This window comes from Protopterus annectens, chromosome 7.part0, assembly GCF_019279795.1.
Source record: "Protopterus annectens isolate FY-2018-M chromosome 7.part0, PAN1.0, whole genome shotgun sequence".
Classification (NCBI taxonomy): domain Eukaryota; kingdom Metazoa; phylum Chordata; order Ceratodontiformes; family Protopteridae; genus Protopterus; species Protopterus annectens.
The window spans coordinates 351,934,643-351,953,160 of NC_056739.1; the positions used below are offsets into that span (position 1 = coordinate 351,934,643).

At 37.1% G+C, this 18,518-nt stretch overlaps 1 protein-coding gene across 1 annotated transcript in view; it reads right to left on the bottom strand.

Moving 5' to 3' along the window:
• Nucleotides 1-18,518, bottom strand: part of LOC122805814 (dentin sialophosphoprotein-like) — a 230,051-nt gene that overhangs the window by 53,844 nt on the left and 157,689 nt on the right. The window lies entirely within an intron of this gene.

Sequence of the window (18,518 nt, forward strand, 5' to 3'; positions counted from 1 at the left end):
AATCATAAATGCTTCTAGCTTAACATGAAGAAATTCAGCCTGCTTCTCGAATACTGGGGCTGAATGGCATGAACCAGATGACCTGAGCCACTGTATAGCAGCTCCCACAAGAAATTTTTGGATACATAGTCATATGTTTTCCTGAGATCTAAGAAGGTAAGAGAAGGGAAGGAAGGAGAAGAAATAAAAGACCATACATTCAAACTCCGATTACTCTTTCTGGCATCCATAAACAGATGGCCAGTCCAGTCTTTCACAGCCAGCATGAAATCCTTATTGTTAATCCTGAATTAGATGCTCATCCTTTGGATGAAATCTCCTTTCCAATATCCATGTGCAGGCTTTCACAAAGAGGTTGGGAAGCATGCGTACCCTAAAACTAGAGTACGCATTCCTCCCAGTATTTTTGAGAGAGAGGACCACCACCTAAATTTGCCAGTACACAGGGACTGTTCTGTCTTCCACACAAGATTGAAAAGGTCTGTTAGTGACAGCCCAACAATATTAATCGCCTTAAGAATGTTCACAGTCACACCTTCATCCACAGTATACAAGTAGACGGTAGTGATGCACACTACTGTCTTTCTATTATCTATGCAAGGACAAAGTGTTGGAGCACTGTTTGTTAACCAGGATGCACACTGCATTGCTTCTCTTTAATTAGAAGCCTGAATGTTGGAAAACTCTCCTGTATAGAATCTTGGCATATGCCTTCTCAGGGAGGCTGAGTAGTGTGATTCCTATAATCAGGGCACCCCCTCCAGTCCCCATGCATAGACATTCTTGCCTTAAACCTGACACCCTTGCAGACTGATTCCACCATGGTTTTCCTAGGCTTACTGCCATTACAAGAGCTTGACTACTTTTTTGGGAAATTTATTGAACAGTGTCCATTCAGTCTTCCTCTTCCTTACCTCTCCAACTATGGATGAGAAGGACTTCTGAAGCTAAGAGTTAACTGGTCCTCCACAGCATAAATTCTCAGCTGTCCCTGCTTTTTCCAAAATGTCCCTAATTTCTATCTCATTTTTACTATGTGCCTTGTAATCTTGTTTTTTTTCTGGCAAACTGCTGAGGCTTACATTCAATAATAATGGCGGACTTTAGAGTTTCATGCCTCTTATTGCTCTAAAAAATAGATGATCATGCAAAACATGTTCTATTAATGTTTTTAATGAATTAGACTCAAATTTTACAAATGTCCCTGATTTGGGGTATTTGATCCCCCTCATCCTGAGAAAAGAAGCTGAGAAGTACTCTCCACAGAAGTGCTGGCTAGGCATTTTTAAGACAACCTTCTTCCCCAAAATTTCCTGGGATTGTCCACCTACCACCTCGACTAAGTGACTCAAACCACCAGCAAATGGTAATTATTTAACATTTCAGCATGTTTCTTGAAATGGTAAGTGAAGCACACTGAATAGTTTTAAATTATACTTAAATGTATACGTCAGTCATTGGAATATTCTCTAATGGAAAATGCACAGTATGGAACAATCTCTAATGAAACTGACTTGGCTGTCTTACTGCATTCTGATCTAAACAGCAGATCTCACATTGATCATATTTGTGGTATGTTTACAGACCGTTGTGGTGTATCATGAAATGCAATTTAATTAAATGTGAGCCTGAGAGATGGAAGCAGTTGGCTATCTGTTGTAATTATTTGTTAATAGGAGATAGTGGAAAGATGATGATAGTATTAAGAACATTCCATTGTGTTGCAATTAAAAATGTCCAGAAAAGCCTACCTTGAGAATTTGATGTATTTATCTGGTATCCTCTTAAAATCACCCAATATACACTCAAAACAATTATTACAAATAATAAAGTCAGCAGTAGACAATGACAGGTATCATAGTAAAATAAACAAATGTACCATTGTTGAGGAAAACTGTAATAATGTTAGTGTTACTGTTCCTTGAAAAGAAAATGCATGAGAATTGAACTAAGTTACATTAAAGCTGTATCTTGTAAAAAATGTAAACAGTATCACAGGTAGCAAGTAATAATAATTATAACACGTAATAATAATAACAGGTACATCTCACAGATGATACTATGGCTGTGGAACAGACTCCCCATCCACAGTAAACAAACTTCATTCCCATCCATATTCCAGCACAACTTAAGATCTATGGATGGGAAACAGAAAATTTACCCCAGGACTTCCCCCGTACTACTAATGGACAAAGACAGCTCCTAAATGCTTTATCCGATGCTTGGATCCTATCAAATTATCTATGATATGATCCCAGTTATTCTCATTGGGGTAATATATAATTATCAACCATGGAATGGGTAAGGCCAATCTATAACCATATGGAATAATTTATTTTGAGCACAAAGAGGGAGATTGGCTAGGCATGGTCCACAAGAGCAGCTAGCCTAGTATTGCTAATGAAACTATAAAGGCTAAGAATAAGTGACCCATGTGTAAAAAAAAATGGATTAAGGGGTTGTGGAGGGATGGATTGATGGATGGATTACCTGCCTTTCAGTAAACTGCAGTGTGTGAAAGAAAATGCTTAAAGTGATATGTAATTATATTTTGCTTTTAAGAAAAAAAATGTGCTGCTGGCATACTTTGTAAATTAAATTGTTTAACTTACTTATTTCATATTTAGATTTTAATGCCTGTGGCTGGTAGCTTTTATTCGCTTCAGAGTTTAGTACATTTTAAAGATCTGTTTTTAACCATGCAGTATCTTCCTTTTGAAGCATTACTGCTCAGAGCTAATTGCTAATATTTGAATAATTAAAGGCTGTGCTATTTTAAGGATAGTTGCTAAGGTGCATCCATGTTTTGCCTAATTAGTGGCAGTGATACCAAATGCTTAGGAAGTGGTTGTTAGTATTGGAGAGCTGTCATTTATATCCACTATTCTGAAAAATGTTGAGGGAGTGTAAGTGCAAAATAATTTTAATTGCTGTCTGTATTACTGCAGTGGAGGTCCCTGGACACAGTTTGGGGTAGCTAAAATCCTGGGTAGGCAGTGATTACAACTCTGAATTATAGTTGTGCAGTATATTGCTCATGTGGGTGTGGCAGGGCTTGCTGTTACCCAAAGCAGCAGTGCATATTTACTATATACTCTTAAGACCAGTTCCCTTTGTGTATTAACTGGTACCAGTGGTGGGATCCTAACCTCATATTACTATTTCTATCTTTTAAGCTTTTGATGCAGCTGTGTGGAAGTTAAACTCCATAGACCCTGTCCATTATTCACTCAGACTGAAACTGATGAAAGGTAACATACCAGAAAGTGTTTTTTTATCTTAAATAAGAGTATATAATGATATCAATAGTGCCGACTCCCTTTTTGGTTGTAAGTTGAGAAAAAATGGAAAGAAATGTTTTCCTGAATCTAATATAACCAATAAAAATGCATCATATAGAAACAGCCGTTCAGTAACTTGGACTGTAGGATGGCTTTGGAGGACAGGAACACTGCATCACCACAGGCCTGGGTTCAGCTGACAGGCCCAGTACCCGGTTTACAGGAGGAACTGGCCCAGTAGAAAAAGAAATCAGCTATGGTTATCTGATCACCTTTCTAGTTGGGCTGGAGGTCAAAATATGAGTGCTGCCTGTTAAACAAAAGCCAACACCACCCGAGATTGACTTGCCAAGAAGTACAGATGTCCAGCATTTCTGCTATGTACAGTCTGAGTAATAGTCCCTTCCCCCTCTGTGGGAGAGAATGCCCCAAAATGTAGAACTTTATTTGCTTGAATATTTATTAACTGATTAGATAAACTCATGAACTGACCCTTTTCAGCCATGAAAATGTATACATTTCTAGAATGAGTATACACATGGCAATATGGTTCATTTCACAATAGTTACAGTTAATATGTGAATAAGAAGATTTAGTCACAGACCCATAACTCCTTAATGACAAACCCATTAACTACTTGAAAGGGAATATTTGCAAAGTCTGTATAAAATAGCTACAGCTTTAGTATTTCTCATCATCTAGTACTTAATAGTACTTTTCAAAAGAGGACATTTCATAAGTGCAGGCTAGCACATATGCATGAGATTTACTAACCACTCTCTCATATGTATTCTCTTTGAAGAGGTGCTCCTTCAGTTCAGTATTAAAAACAAGCAATGTTTCCTGGATGCAGATGCCTTTCATGTATGTGATTCCAGCATGCTGGCTCAATTTTTGAAGAAAAAGAAGAAAAAATCACCTCCTATATGGTGGCCTTGTTAGCAGAAGTGTTTTGTCACTTGATTTATAAGGGAGTATGGTATAATCTTGTCAACTAATTTACTTTGCAAGGGTGGGCAGAATTATGATTTGATTATTTTATATAGGGGAGTATGAAGCAGAAAGGTAGCCCTACTACTGATTAGCAGCCAGTGATAGCTTTGTAAGAGCTCACAGTGGTGAATCAGTGGACTTACATTCTGAGCAAAGTGAGTCTTCTGTAATAAGCGCATATTGTTTGCTTAATGGAATATGATTGTGAGTCCATATACTAGTTTAAGTACAAACACATTCTTTACAACGGTTAAGTATGCTTCATGTAGTAGAAATTATACTTTATAGCGTAGTGTTAATGTATTGCCAACTGTATTTACCAAACTGCAGAACAAGTAAGTATGTGAAAGTTTGCATGAGCACGAGACCCACTTTGGGAACATTTAAGGTTATGCTTCTTTTAAGTTATAAATGAATCAAGATAGCATAGTATATTCTTAAATGTGACAGCTTTCAGCACTGAGGGCAACAAGATGTTTATTTTTAGTATGGCACAATCACAGTTTACAGTTAGGCAGGAAAATGCCACAGAGATCATAAAATCATTAGATAAGTAGTTAATCATTGCTTTGGCGTATGTAAATTTTAGAGATCTGTGTGGGCAGATGTTGCCTTTTGCAACTATTTTAATGACTAAATGAGTGGTAGTTCTTTAATTTTTCCAGTTAATGCCATGCAAATATAACTGAAAAGTAATGCATTATACTGAGTCCAACTGGCCCTCCAAAACTTTAAACAGAGGAGGTCCTGAATGATAACTGCACATGCATATCAAAGAAGAAGACTACAGAATGTAATCGGGTGGAAGGGGTAGTTAAATATTGACATTAGGGTATAGAAAGCAAGACAAATTAACAGTGACTACTTCAGTGATCTCTGAAGTTCTTACAAATATCTTCATAGAAATAAATTGCTCAGCAAAAATAGTGCCTATGCTAAAGCTTACTTTAGGTTCAACATTTGGAAAGCTGTTACGGTCCACCTCCAGTATCATTGAGAAGACTCCAGCAGAAGTTGCAGTGGAGAATATGGATTGCTTTGGGAAATATTACTTTGGAATTGGTTTGCATTTCTTTACATAATATAATTGGTGCTATACATTTTACACATGCTACTGATTATAATCATCCTTTTCATTAAGGCATAGTCAAAGGCACCATTTAAAAAAATATAATTTACAGCATACTTTGTTTTCCTGTTTGTTGATTGCATCTGTGTAGTTGATTCCCATATCTAGTTTAATATTTCTGAACTGAGCTACTTTCAAAGGTATGCAGAGAACTCTTCAGATTGGCAACTTGGTGAAAGTCAGTTATCTGGCCTTTAACAGTTAGCCAGCCACAGTATCCCATGTCATTTTAAGTGACCAATAGCTGTCTTCTGTATTTAACAAGAGTCCTCTTATCGGTTTGTGGCCATTATATTTATGGAGAAAGAACAACTGATGGATAAACCAGCTCTTAAAGACACCAGAGGGTACCATTCCTTAACGGTGAAACACATCCATATTATTGCTGAGTTTTTACAGAAATTGCATTGAAAAAAATGATGCTATGCATTCATTGCTTGTTTCCTAACTAAGAAATGGTTATTAATGTGGGAAATTGGCATGCATCCCACAGTGTTGTGCACTTTATAATGTCTTTAAATATGTTATGCATCTTAAAACCTGTGTGCAGCATACATATGAAGAGCACACTCAGAAAAGGGGTCAGGAATACATATCTAGTAACATTCAACTACTATTAAAGCAGCAGCAAAAATAGCAGAGGGACAAAATGTCCCACACAGTGATCTCACACAAAGAAACTTCAAATCTATTTGCTAATGAATGAGCATCTTTAGTAAGCATGGAGAAAAGTTCAGACTTTGGCTAATTTTAGAAGGCACTACCCTCTCGACTACAAGCTGTGTGCTCCTTCTTAGAATTTCTAAAAGACTGCATGGAGAGACATACAAAAATAAGTACTCTTAATTGTTTCTAACTTTTTTTTCCTTGGTGGTGGTGGTTACAAAACATTTGTTGACATAAATATGGAAGAAATCATGACAGTGTATTAAAATGAAGTAAAGTTTTACAGAAGAAGAAGAAACTTGTAATACACAATATACTTTATGAAAGTTTCAGTAAGAGCAGGGCAGAGTATCCTGCAAGTTAAAATCTCGCAAAAAAAAAGTGATAGGAATATGACCTATGACCTATAAGATGTCTGCCAGGGTTACCACCTGCCCTTTTTCACTGCTCATTTCTTATATGAGCAGCCTCGCCCTGTGGGGAGAATAAGAAGAAAAAAATACAGATATTGTGATGTTTTAATAAGATAAACATTTTAATTTCCTGTAAGTATTGCAGAAAATCATGATACCACATCTAAGCTAAGATATAGCAGTGTGATTAAACTTGTATATATTGACATTTTATAACATTTAGTTTGAATTTTGACATCAGACTAAAAACAGCTTTCTGTTGTTGATGGTTAACAGAGACATAGCCCATGTGGAAAAAGTAGGGAAAAGGACAAATCTCAGTTCAAAGACATCTTCCTATCAGTACTTTGGAACTGATGCTGCTTCCCACTTAGAAGGAATCTAGACTGCACAGCCTGTGCAAATAAACTATACAAAATAATTAGCTAAGATAGTGTAGTCCAGGGGCTAGTATATGTCCTATAACAAATCTGTGTAGTAAAGCTGTGTTACATAGCAGTTACAGCATGAGTATTCATTGTTCTGCTCTAGAAGCTTGCAGTCCTGATACTGATGAACAGTTAAGGGTTTACATATGGTTGCAGTTGTCTTTTTTGATTTTTTCATCAAAGAGTAGCTTTTCCTTCCCTTTAAATCAACCCTAAAAGTGTCATACAGAAAACCTGATAAAAAAAATCCCAAAGACAGTCAATAAATGTAGAAACAGCTTGAAGAATGACTGTAGACTGTATGCAAGTACTTAAAAGGTGCAAGCACCACTTTAATATATATTCTCTGAGAGAGCCTTCTCTCCGTGTTTCCTATATAGAAACACGGGCAGGAAATAGTAAAGACGGAGAGAAGGCTCTCTCTCAGAGAATATACGAGCATGAGTACTTCATTAAAAACATAACACAAATAATGCCCTAGCAAAGCGCATCACCAATAATGAAGGGCATGTTTTCCATTACATGGCTAGAGATCATGTCATTATTGATGACAATAAACCTTGGGCACTGACGTTAGAAATCAGTGAACTTAAATGACAGATTGGCCTACAGACTGACAGCTGGCCAGGTATAAATGAGAGAAGCTCCAGCTCCCCCATTTTGAAGCTAAAAGCACTGGAAAGGTAGTAATGGGGATATATATATATATATATATATATATATATATATATATATATATATATATATATATATATACATATACATACATAAGAAAAACACACAGGTCATAAATAGATCACACAAAAGATTATACAAAAATGTAAGCAATAATTATGAGAAAGTTAAAAATATGTTTTTGCTTATATAGCTTGTTTTTAAAGAGTAATTTAATTATGCATTAGTGCATGTAACATTTTAGCAACCCATTGTGTCTTTTTTTATGTTAAGTAAGTGTATAGATTCATTGTGTAGTGGTTCCCTTACAGCATTCGATTAGTAATGTGCGAGTTATTTTAAATTCAGCATCAATGTGTGGCAACCAATGAGAATGGAAGTTAATGCATAAAGGAAATGACATTTGTGAACTTTGTCTGATGAAGTTTTATACATTGTGAAATGAAAGCGTTATCCAGTTTTTATTGTTTTATGTATTAAAGTGGTGCTTGCAACTTTTGAGTACTTGTATACAGTCTAAAGTCGTTCTTCAAGCTGTTTCTACATTCGTTGACTGCCCTTGGGATTTTTTATTCAGTTTTGTGAGTTTTTGGCTTGTTTACAAAACTTGATATACATTTCCCAAAATCAGATTCTGCAATTTCTCTGCACACCAGTTTGGACTTTTATGAAATCTTGTTTTTCCTTTCGGTATTTTTCATAACCAAAACTCTACTGTTTATGGCCTTAAAATCTTTGAGCAGGTGACTGCTTTTTACCTACAAGGTTAGGGGTCACTAAAATGCCTTAGCTCTTGTTACTGACTGCATTCCATCTTGTGCACTATTGGTCACAGATAGCCTTCTTCAAGTTGTTGTGTCTTTCGGCTTTTCCTGATTTGGGGTCGCCACAGAGGAACTGCGGTCCGCTAATGATTGGCAGCGGATTTTTACGTGCCGAGTTGCCAGCTCTGATGCACAACCTTCAACGAAGGTACGCCCATTCACGCATTTCTCCACACAGAAGACGCTCTAGCTGAGAATCGAACGGGACAACGTCTTACTGTGAGCAAAAGCCTAAAACCAGGTTTAGCACTACAATACTGAGTCTGAGCAAAAAAACTACTCTACTCTCTCAAGTCTGGAATTCAGATGTGCCTGAAGTGCTATGAAGAGTCGGACTCCAGCAGAAACCAAAGGAAGACATTGCAAAAATAAACTGATGCACAAATTAGGAATAGTCAGAAAAGTAGTAAATCAAAGTACTTTCATTTTTCAATGGAGATCAAGGACCAGAGCAAATATTTATTTTTTTCATGTTACATTCTTTGTCTTCACAAAATTATACCAGGGGCACAGAAACCTTAACTGCAGAATGAAATCATGTCCTCCTGGCAGGTGAACCGTTTTGAAGCATAACAAATCAGAAGATAATAGGCACATCCAGAAAAAGAAGTGAATTTTGCTAAAGAATGCTCAGCAGAACAAAAACAATGTAAATATTGGAAGAGCGTTGCACCACAAGTATTAGTATTTCATCTGAGTATTCAAAACTTGCTAAACAATCAAAATGGCGAAAAGACAGCTTCAAAACAACAGCTTCAATAACAGGCTTTTACCATGTTGAATCCACAATATATGAAGTATAGAGCTTTGCTGTTGTAAAAGTCAAGTGGTGTTGTAATTCCACAGCTTTAAAACATGTGGATGTCATAAAAACAGAAAAAACTAACATAAAAGTGAAGAACCCTTCTGATGTAAACAATGGACAAGCGCTTTCAGCTTTTTCAAGCCTTCTTCAGATCCAAGAAGGTAAGATGGGTTCAGTGTTTAAAAGTTGGTATCATCCAATGAAACAACCTCAGTGAATGATGAATGTTAACCAATCAAGTTAGTCCATTGGTACACACCTCCATAGCTTGAAGTTAAAACTCTTTATTTAAAACTCTTTGTTTAAACCAACATGACAGTTTGACGTTTCTAAGACAAACTCAGACATATTTTCAGAAGGAATATTAGTAAAATCTTTTCAGTAGGTTCTAGTTAAAAGAACAAGCTCTGTGTTATAAACTGACTGCTGGCTAATAGATGCCCAATTCTGAGTAATGTGTCCATGCTTCTGCTGTTAAGATGCTGGATCTGCTACGGCTAGTGTTCACTATATATATCAACTTTGAATCTGCATGCTTGAATGTGGGTAAATATCCTTCTTTGGCAAATGAATATGTTATAACCTTGCATCCTTACAGTACACTGCAGCTCAGGCAAACGACTGGCACTTTTAATAGGTTTTGTATGCAGTTCTATAGCATTTGCAAACCCTGAGGCACTCTAGTACTGCCTAGAAACCATTAAAGGCATATTTAAGGAATCAAAATATGTAATCCATAAGTTTGAGAGAAATACAGGAAGTATAACATTAGGAGTGATTCCTCAAAATCAATGAGCAAAATCCTTGCCTATTGTAAACAGCTGCAAATCTCAATAAATTTTGTTGCAAGAGTAACTGGTCTTATTTTTCTGACAAAATTTATGCTTTCAGATGAGTAGAGCTGATAGGGTGACAAAGTGGGTAGTGTTGCTACCTTACAGAAAGAGGTTTTCTGATTCAATTCTCAATTGTGGTGCCTTCTTTGAGAAGTCTACATGTCCTTCCTGTATTCACATGAGTTTTCTCCATGTGATCTGGTTTGCTCCCACATTCTAAAGACATGCATTATGTGGAAAGGTCACTCTAAATTCACTGTAGGTGTGTGTGTGTGTGTGTGTGTGTGTGTGTGTGTGTGTGTGTGTGTGTGTGTGTGTGTGTGTGTGTGTGTGTGTGTGTGTGTGTGTGTTAAGGAATAATAACTGCAGAAGGGATAGCCACCCAGCAGTGTGAACCTTGGCTCTAGATGATTGTCTGAAGTGAAACCCCACCCCATATGCAAAAATGGTGGAAAAAGGGATTGTGGATAGATGAATGGATGAGTAGAGCTGATATAAATTCACGAAGAGTATTGGTGTGTTCCACAGAAATGTATGGAGATATCCTGTGAGGCATTTTTCTGGAACTTAAGTCATCTTTACAACAAATCAAGAGAGGCTACTTGTTTCTAAAGACATTCTTATTGAGCAGGTAACCTCGACCTGTTCTGCATGACCAATTAAAGGACAACAAAAAGAAAATGTCAGTTTTTCTAGCACAAGTTTCCTTTTTTTTCCATTTAAATCTTAATATTCTACATATAAAAATGAAGGCTAGAAGCAGATCATCTCTTTTTTTCCAAACTGTGCAAAGTTATGTAGGCCTCTGTATACCATTTTGCCTTTCTAGCATATCCTGCATTGTTTCCTTTAAAAACTGTTTTTTTTTTTTTTTTTTGCATCTAATGCATCATTTTCCAAGTGCAATAAACCTAGTCATTGTCAGTTGTTAGTCTTGGAGTGGGCCCTTCAATTATAGAATGAAAGGAAATTTGACATTTATAGCTTGGGCTCACAGTGGAGTAGCTACAAATAAAGTATTTTGGAACATGTAGAAAAACAAGTCATTTGGCCAGAGCTTTTAAATGAAACAAGGAAATGACCATCAGATTTGATGTGGAGCATGCAGCTAACGAAAGTTAAGGAATCAATTAAAAAAGTCACCCTGTCAAGAAGAAACGCGAAGAAAACACTATTTCAAGATACTGCCATTCTAAGTCATAGCAGAAAGGAGACAGATGAAAAAGGAATGACAGGGCTACAACTTTTTGTGGAGAACAATTCATAAATTATAGGAAGAAGCAGTCAAGCTGAGAAAAACATTGTTATATCACTTGCAATAGCATACCTAGCTGGGATCAAATAATCTATACAATATTAATTGTGTAGGAGGATTCAGAGGCATTATGTAGATATTTATTTAAATTTCTTAACTGGGGAGGCTCTGCTGGGTTTAATCCATTTTCAGAGAAGATCTAGGAAAAAAGCTCTAAATTTCTAGAAAATAAGTCAGAAGATCATATACAGATGCAATGATAAAGGTGTGTATAGCTAAATATATTACAGTAAGTAACATAGTATATTAAATAAAGACAGTGGAGCTATACCCAAAATATTGTCATAGCAGTAAACATTTCTGTAGGTTATAGATCTTACAGATTATTAGGTTTAAGCAGATTCAGCAAACACCCTATGGTAGAGCAAGAGGTTCAAAATCTGTTGCTCTGCTCACACTTGTCCTATAAGCTACAATAAAAGCAGTTGTTAAAATGACACTGTTCATAGCTATGCAGTGTATACTCACTTTACTTTACATTATAATAACACAAAGTTTGAATGAATAATAAAGTTAAAGGGTTTGCCCACTGACATTACAGCTATTATAAATGAAAGGAATGTAGAACCACCTTAGTGAATGATATTTGAGGTACTGTTTGCCTGGGGAAGGTAATGCTTATGCATGTTGGCTATGAAAGAATGTTAGTAATATTTTAACTTATTTTTTGAATCACTAAAATGTACGTTTTTGCACAGTACCAGAGAATATTACAACCTGCAGCACTCCCTTGCAACTTCTTCTTCTTTCGGCTTTTCCTGGTTAGGGGTCGCTACAGCGGATTACCTGTCCACTCATGATTGGCAGTGGAGTTTTTACAGTGTCGACTTGCCAGCCCAGTGCCCAACTTTCTACTGAAGGCACACACATGCACGCGCTCACACCTAGGGCCAATTTAGAGTATCCAATCCACCTACAACATGTCTTTTGGGATGTGGGAGGAAACTGGAGCACCCAGAGGAAACCCACGCGACCACAGGGAGGACATGCAGACTCCGCACAGAAAGCACCCCAGCCAAGGATTGAACCAGAGAGCCTCTTGCTGTGAGGCGGCAGCACTAACCACTGCACCACCATGGCCGCCCCAGCACTGTCAGAAAACTTGGTAAACCAGATAAGGCACAAATCACATTCAACTGTAAACTAGTTATAACTAGAAACTTCCTAAATCTATGTATGACTCCATTTATCTACTGTGTTACTCTGAGCAGGTCAGTTAACCAAAAGAAAAACTACAAAACCAAACACCGTAAAAATACAAAATAGGTTACATGCCACAGAAACGGATCCAAAAACTTTAATAAATACAAATAAGCACTTTTGTTTCACAATTCATAGATTTAGGAGGGAATGTGATGGTATAGTAACTTGTGTGTATTCATGTAAACTTAATATCATGGGAAACCAGTTTAATACCTTTAGAAGAGAGATTGTGCTATACCAATTTTTGTGGTGTTCCTATGGAACATTCCCATATTGCATTCTGATGTACTGTTGTGTTTTCCTGTGGTGTTAAAAGGGGAATACTTTGAGACAGGAGTGTGTGTGTGTGTGTGTGTGTGTGTGTGTGTGTGTGTGTGTGTGTGTGTGTGTGTGTGTGTGTGTGTGTGTGTGTGTGTGTGTGTGTGTGTGTGTGTGTGTGTATGGTGTATCAGTATGACATGACCAGTAGTGAAGTTACTAGTCATAACTAACTTACAGTTGAGTATCTTTTATAAATTTATAACAACTATGCATACTGGCATTTTTCTGCCCCTACTAAATAGAGGATTAATTTTCATATAGAAGATGCTGATGCTGTTCCTTCATTACTACTCAGTTTCTTTGGATTCATAGTAAATATGCTCATGAGAGAGAGAGAGACAGACAGACAGACAGACAGACAGACAGAGAATTTTGCTAGTCCACTAATGTTTACATGCTTAGCTGCCCTTGCCACCTTGCATACACAGGTTAAAGTGGCAAATACTTTACGTGTATGTTTCATGAAATCCTGAAAGATATAAAGTAAAATATGCATAGAAATCCTTTTTTCAGTATTACAGTGAGTTTCATAAAAATATTTGTAGTTTGCTGGAAACTACTGTTTTAGATAAATGGATTATTGCCTGTGATGAAGATAATACCAAATAAAGTTGGCTTTACAGAGAGACAATGTTGATTTTAAGATCCAACACACAAATGCCCCAAGGGTTAAATAATGAGCCTTCCTGGAAAAGCATTTTGCTTAATTGACTGCTTATTTTTTCTTCTGATACATTGCTCTGTTTTCAGGTTTAATGCCTTTGCATGTTCTTCCTTGTATTCCACTGAACATTCTAGCCAAGCAGCCAGAGAGGCGTTTTATTTTATTAAAGAATTTGTACCAGAGTCTTCTTTCCCATTTTATGTTCATGGTATTAAAATATATCATTCAATATCCTTATGCCTTTTTTCCAGGATAAAATAGTATTCATAACCTGTAAAAGGTTCATCTCCCAGGCCCATGCTTACACTTATTAAGGGTGTCAGAACTTGTCAGATATTCAGGATGCATGGCTATGCTTAAAAAGGCCCTTGTGGTCATTAGCCTAGTAAACACCCATGAACCTATAATTGTGTGCAGTCTTACTTGATTAAAGCATTTTGACTACAGCTAAAAGGTCTTCCTTATCAGAATCCAGTATAGAGGTTGGCAGGTATGACCTGCTATAAATTATTATCCCTATCTTTATTATATCTCATCTTACATAAGAATTTCCATGTGAGCTGTTATGCAGTGCCATGCTAGTATAACATTTTCCACAAGGAGGATGCATGAGTTCCCTACCAGAACATTATGCGAGGGATTCCTAAATATTGAAAGTAGTGTGTAGCAGTGATATGCAAAACAGTCACAAAGAGCAACCCACTGTGACACTGACTTTATTAGATCGGAGATGTATACTTCTGTGCATCCTACTGGTAAATAGTATGCAGTACATATCCATATCCATACATACATATAGCAACACTGTCAGGTGAGATGCCTAGATGATATATGCAATGTGCTGCAGTGATATGCAGAAAATGAAAAACGGCTTGGTGTGATTCAAACAGACCATATTAGATCAGCTGGAAAGGTATTCAACTGTGCATCTTTGACATAGACTGAATGTAGTATTCATGCACAGAGGAGCTTCAACATGAATTTATGATAACATATATTTTACTGATGGTAAATGGCAGATCACAGTACCTAATTGCTCTTGGCTGGAAATGCGGTCAAACAGAAATCACCAATGACAACAAAGGATAATACACATTAAGGTGAAGGGAGCAAATATAGACCCTAACACCAGCAAAGTCTGTCCATAGAAAACATAGCAAAGGTCCTCACATTCCACTATGCTACAAGGGCAGGTGTACAAAGTGGTGAATGGATTACAATATATGTTCACAGACTGAGTTATGTACAAGTAAGGAAAAACACACCATCTCCTAGTTTGGAATTCCTGCTTTACAGTCGATGCCATTATCAATGCATGTGTTAACCACCATTGTTATGATGGGACAGGTAGTGTTGTCTGCCCCTCAAAGCATACCTCTCAACCTCTTAGTGCAATAAAACTGGAGAAAGACAGCAATAGTGGGGGGACAAATTTTAAATAATATAAAATTAGAAAGTTGCTAGAATAACAGGTTTTGCATTATTATGTATTTTCTGAAGGATATGAAGTCTGAAATTCAAATGTCTGTCATTACTTAGTATTATTAAATGACTTCAATCCTCAATGATTTTCCAGAAAACCAAACATTTTCTGAGGAAGAGACCAGAAATATGAGACAAAAATCTGGACATTTGAGGGGTAGGCCTCAGAGCATGATAAGTAGTTAAAAATAAAGAATAACACATGCATCCAGCCATGGCATAGGTCCCTCCTGGTGTTCTCATGATAAAGATCACATCAGATGGGTGCCACTGTACATCACACATCTTCACTCCGGAAAAGCTACTGACACCTGTGAAAATTTATGCCAGTGGTTGAGAATTGTACTGACAGGGAGTTTGCTTACTAGGGTACCAGCCCTATCATGAGTGGCAAAAATGGCAGGGCATTGATGTCAGACACGGAAAGCAGTGAAAAAGTGACATGTAGGTCCTCTCAGCTATGCATGAATGGTGGTTGAGGATACCAGAATAACCTCATTTCCATCCCCTATTTTCAGCCCTGTCCTCTGGAGATAAATGCTTCCTCTGTTGTATGTCACATTTCATTTGGATTAAATTGAGGGGCCACTACAACCCACTTTAAAGGTACCCCACATGATGTCTATTTGTACTGAGTGGACATGGTAACTTCACACTCCCCCATTTTCTTAGCCGATCCATTCAGGCATCATTGGTACATGTGATATTTACAGCTGTTTCATCCTTTGTATGAATATAGATCAGATGCCCTTCATTCTGTGGCTGGTACCCAGTGAGAATGGTGTATGTGGCTCCAGTTACCCATTACATTTAGAGATTGTTAATAATCTACCCAGTTTATGAAACAATGTACCCATTTATGTTTGAACAAAATACTAAGGAAGTATATTAATTTGCACCATTTATATGTTTACCTATCTAATTTTTTTCCTCAAGTCCCCCTCCCTCCATCTGCAAAACATTGATCCTCCTATGGGTTTTGAGCAAATATGTTCCTGCCTTAGAAAGATATTGTCACTGAACTGTAAAGTATGTTGCTTTTGTGTTAAATGTTATTAATGGTATTCACTTATTACCTTTGTTCACCCATTACAGTAGTCCATTTAGCATCCATTGACTGTCAGAAAGCTAATCAAAATGGCTGTCCTGCAGGAAGTCATAGAGAGTGATAGCTTTTTACACTTTCCCTTTCACTTGTTACTTGCCTGCAGCTATACAAGCAGCATTCCCATATTACTGTCATGAAGTCATATGCTGACTTCTGTGCATATGCATATCCCAGCTACAGTGCACATTACACATGAACTGATTTGTAGCTGCCTATGTTCAGCCATTCAAGCTACCTTGCCACAACTTCTAGCCTCTAACCTCTTCAGAGCATCAATATTGTAGCAGACTTGATTACCTCTGTCACCCCACCCCACTCCACAAATGCCCCAAGGATGGCCAGGCCAACATCAGCCTCTCACTTCTATTCTGCCTGGCTCCAACACCTTTATTACTAATCAGTCCTCTGTCATCTAGGTCATAGTGATGAAAATGGGAACACTGTATCTGTTAAACGACAATTAATCAAACATAAAAGACTAAAATTACTAACAGAAAACACATACGCATTCTCAAACACACAGTATCAGAAGGGGCAACTTCTAAAGTAGTCTGACAGCTTAAAGGATTAAGGCTGAGATGTTAAGCTACTTCCTCTGGTCCGAGGTTTGATTACCTCAGCTTTTACTTGCTTACTTGGACTCTGAGCAAGCCACTTAACCAGACAGTGCTCTGGGGAAATTTTGAAACTGGACTAGGCTCCTTGTTGCTTTCCTGGAATGCATGCCTAATAACGATCAATGAAGCTATAGTGTCCTTTGAATCATTCGGACACCATACTAGGACAGAATTTCCTTCCCAAACAGATTGACTGGCACATAACACAAGGGATCTCTGACATCAAATCAATGTTTGATGCTTCCTTTCTGTATTAACTGAATGGAATCAGGAATACAAGGTTGACCAGGAATTTCTACCTTATTCTGCTTAGCTCAGAGATCTGGAAAGGTGTAGCAAAACAATCAGAATATTTAAAGATGAGTGTTAATTTGCTAGTGAATTGTTTTTGTTTCTTGTCTAATATACAGGCTATAACTTTCTTTTGCATTTTAGTATCTAAATAATAATAATAGGTCCTGCAAGTCTGAAACTGGCGAAACCATCAGACTTTGAAGGTATTTTAGTTTTTAAAATATAAAAACACCCTCTCTTATAACTATATACATGTTTTTTGGAGAGAGCATGCATCCCCCTACATCACCTGAAGATTAAGGGGCAGGGGCTATATTTATCATACCCCATGCATTACAAATGCATTAGCTTTCTCACACAACCCCTGAGGAAAAGGGAATACTTAGTTTTGCCAGGAAATAAAACTGTTTCTGTTACTTCAGTATTGAGGGATATGGAAGCACAACTGCCACATCAATAGGTACAGATATACGACCCTATGAACATATAATAAGGCTTCATTATATTACAGTATCAGTTTGGGGTTAACTACATCAGCTAATTACTCATCTACTATAATGAACATTTTTACTGGAGCTCTTTAAGATGTTCAGTATTCCACCAGTTATCACTGAGGTGAAGTTTCAAATTAGACTCTAATTTTCCATGTCTGTCTGCTATTCCAGTTTGTACTGCATGTACTTCTGACACATATAACTTTATTACAGAGGCATGTATTTCAGGTGCTCATGGCAGCGCATAAAGATTCAGCTGGGTAGATGTCCGATAATTTCCTCACCATTTGTAAGGGTAGAAGTAGTAGTATAATCCATATGGAGTGTTTTTTAGCAAACTGCTTTCGTCTTTTGAATTATCAATGAAGCAGGATTTATTTAAATTCATTTAAACAAGACTTGATTTTCATGTAATCACAAAACTAATAGGTACCCTTTACATTCATGTTGATTATTCCGAGTTTCTGTTTGCAGAAGATGAGAATTTGGTGCCAGATTTTCATAATTAGAACAATTAGAACTACCCCTCATTTCCTCCAAATTGAAATTTAAAGAATAAAATAATGTTCTACTTCTTAATGGACTTGGGGGGGGGGGGGGTTCAAACAATTTTTTTTCATCTAACACTTCAGTTTTACATTTGTATTTTTTTTTGCAAAGTTGAGGTGTCTTGGGAGTTTTTAGAATGCACCCATGATAAATATTTAAAATACCTTCACCCCCCCCATTTACTTGTGTGCTAACCATAACCATACCCCTCCCCTAAGCCAAACCCTAGACATTATGTTACTAAAAACCCCATCCCAGCACACAAAACAAACTCAATCCAAAACACGTACATCACTGAATCTAACCCCTTACTTGACTGGTACTCTAACTCTAACTTGCAAACATTTGTGTATTCACAAAAGCTGCTATAACTGTCTTGCAAATATTCACAACCACCCATTTTTCATTCATTATTAATTTT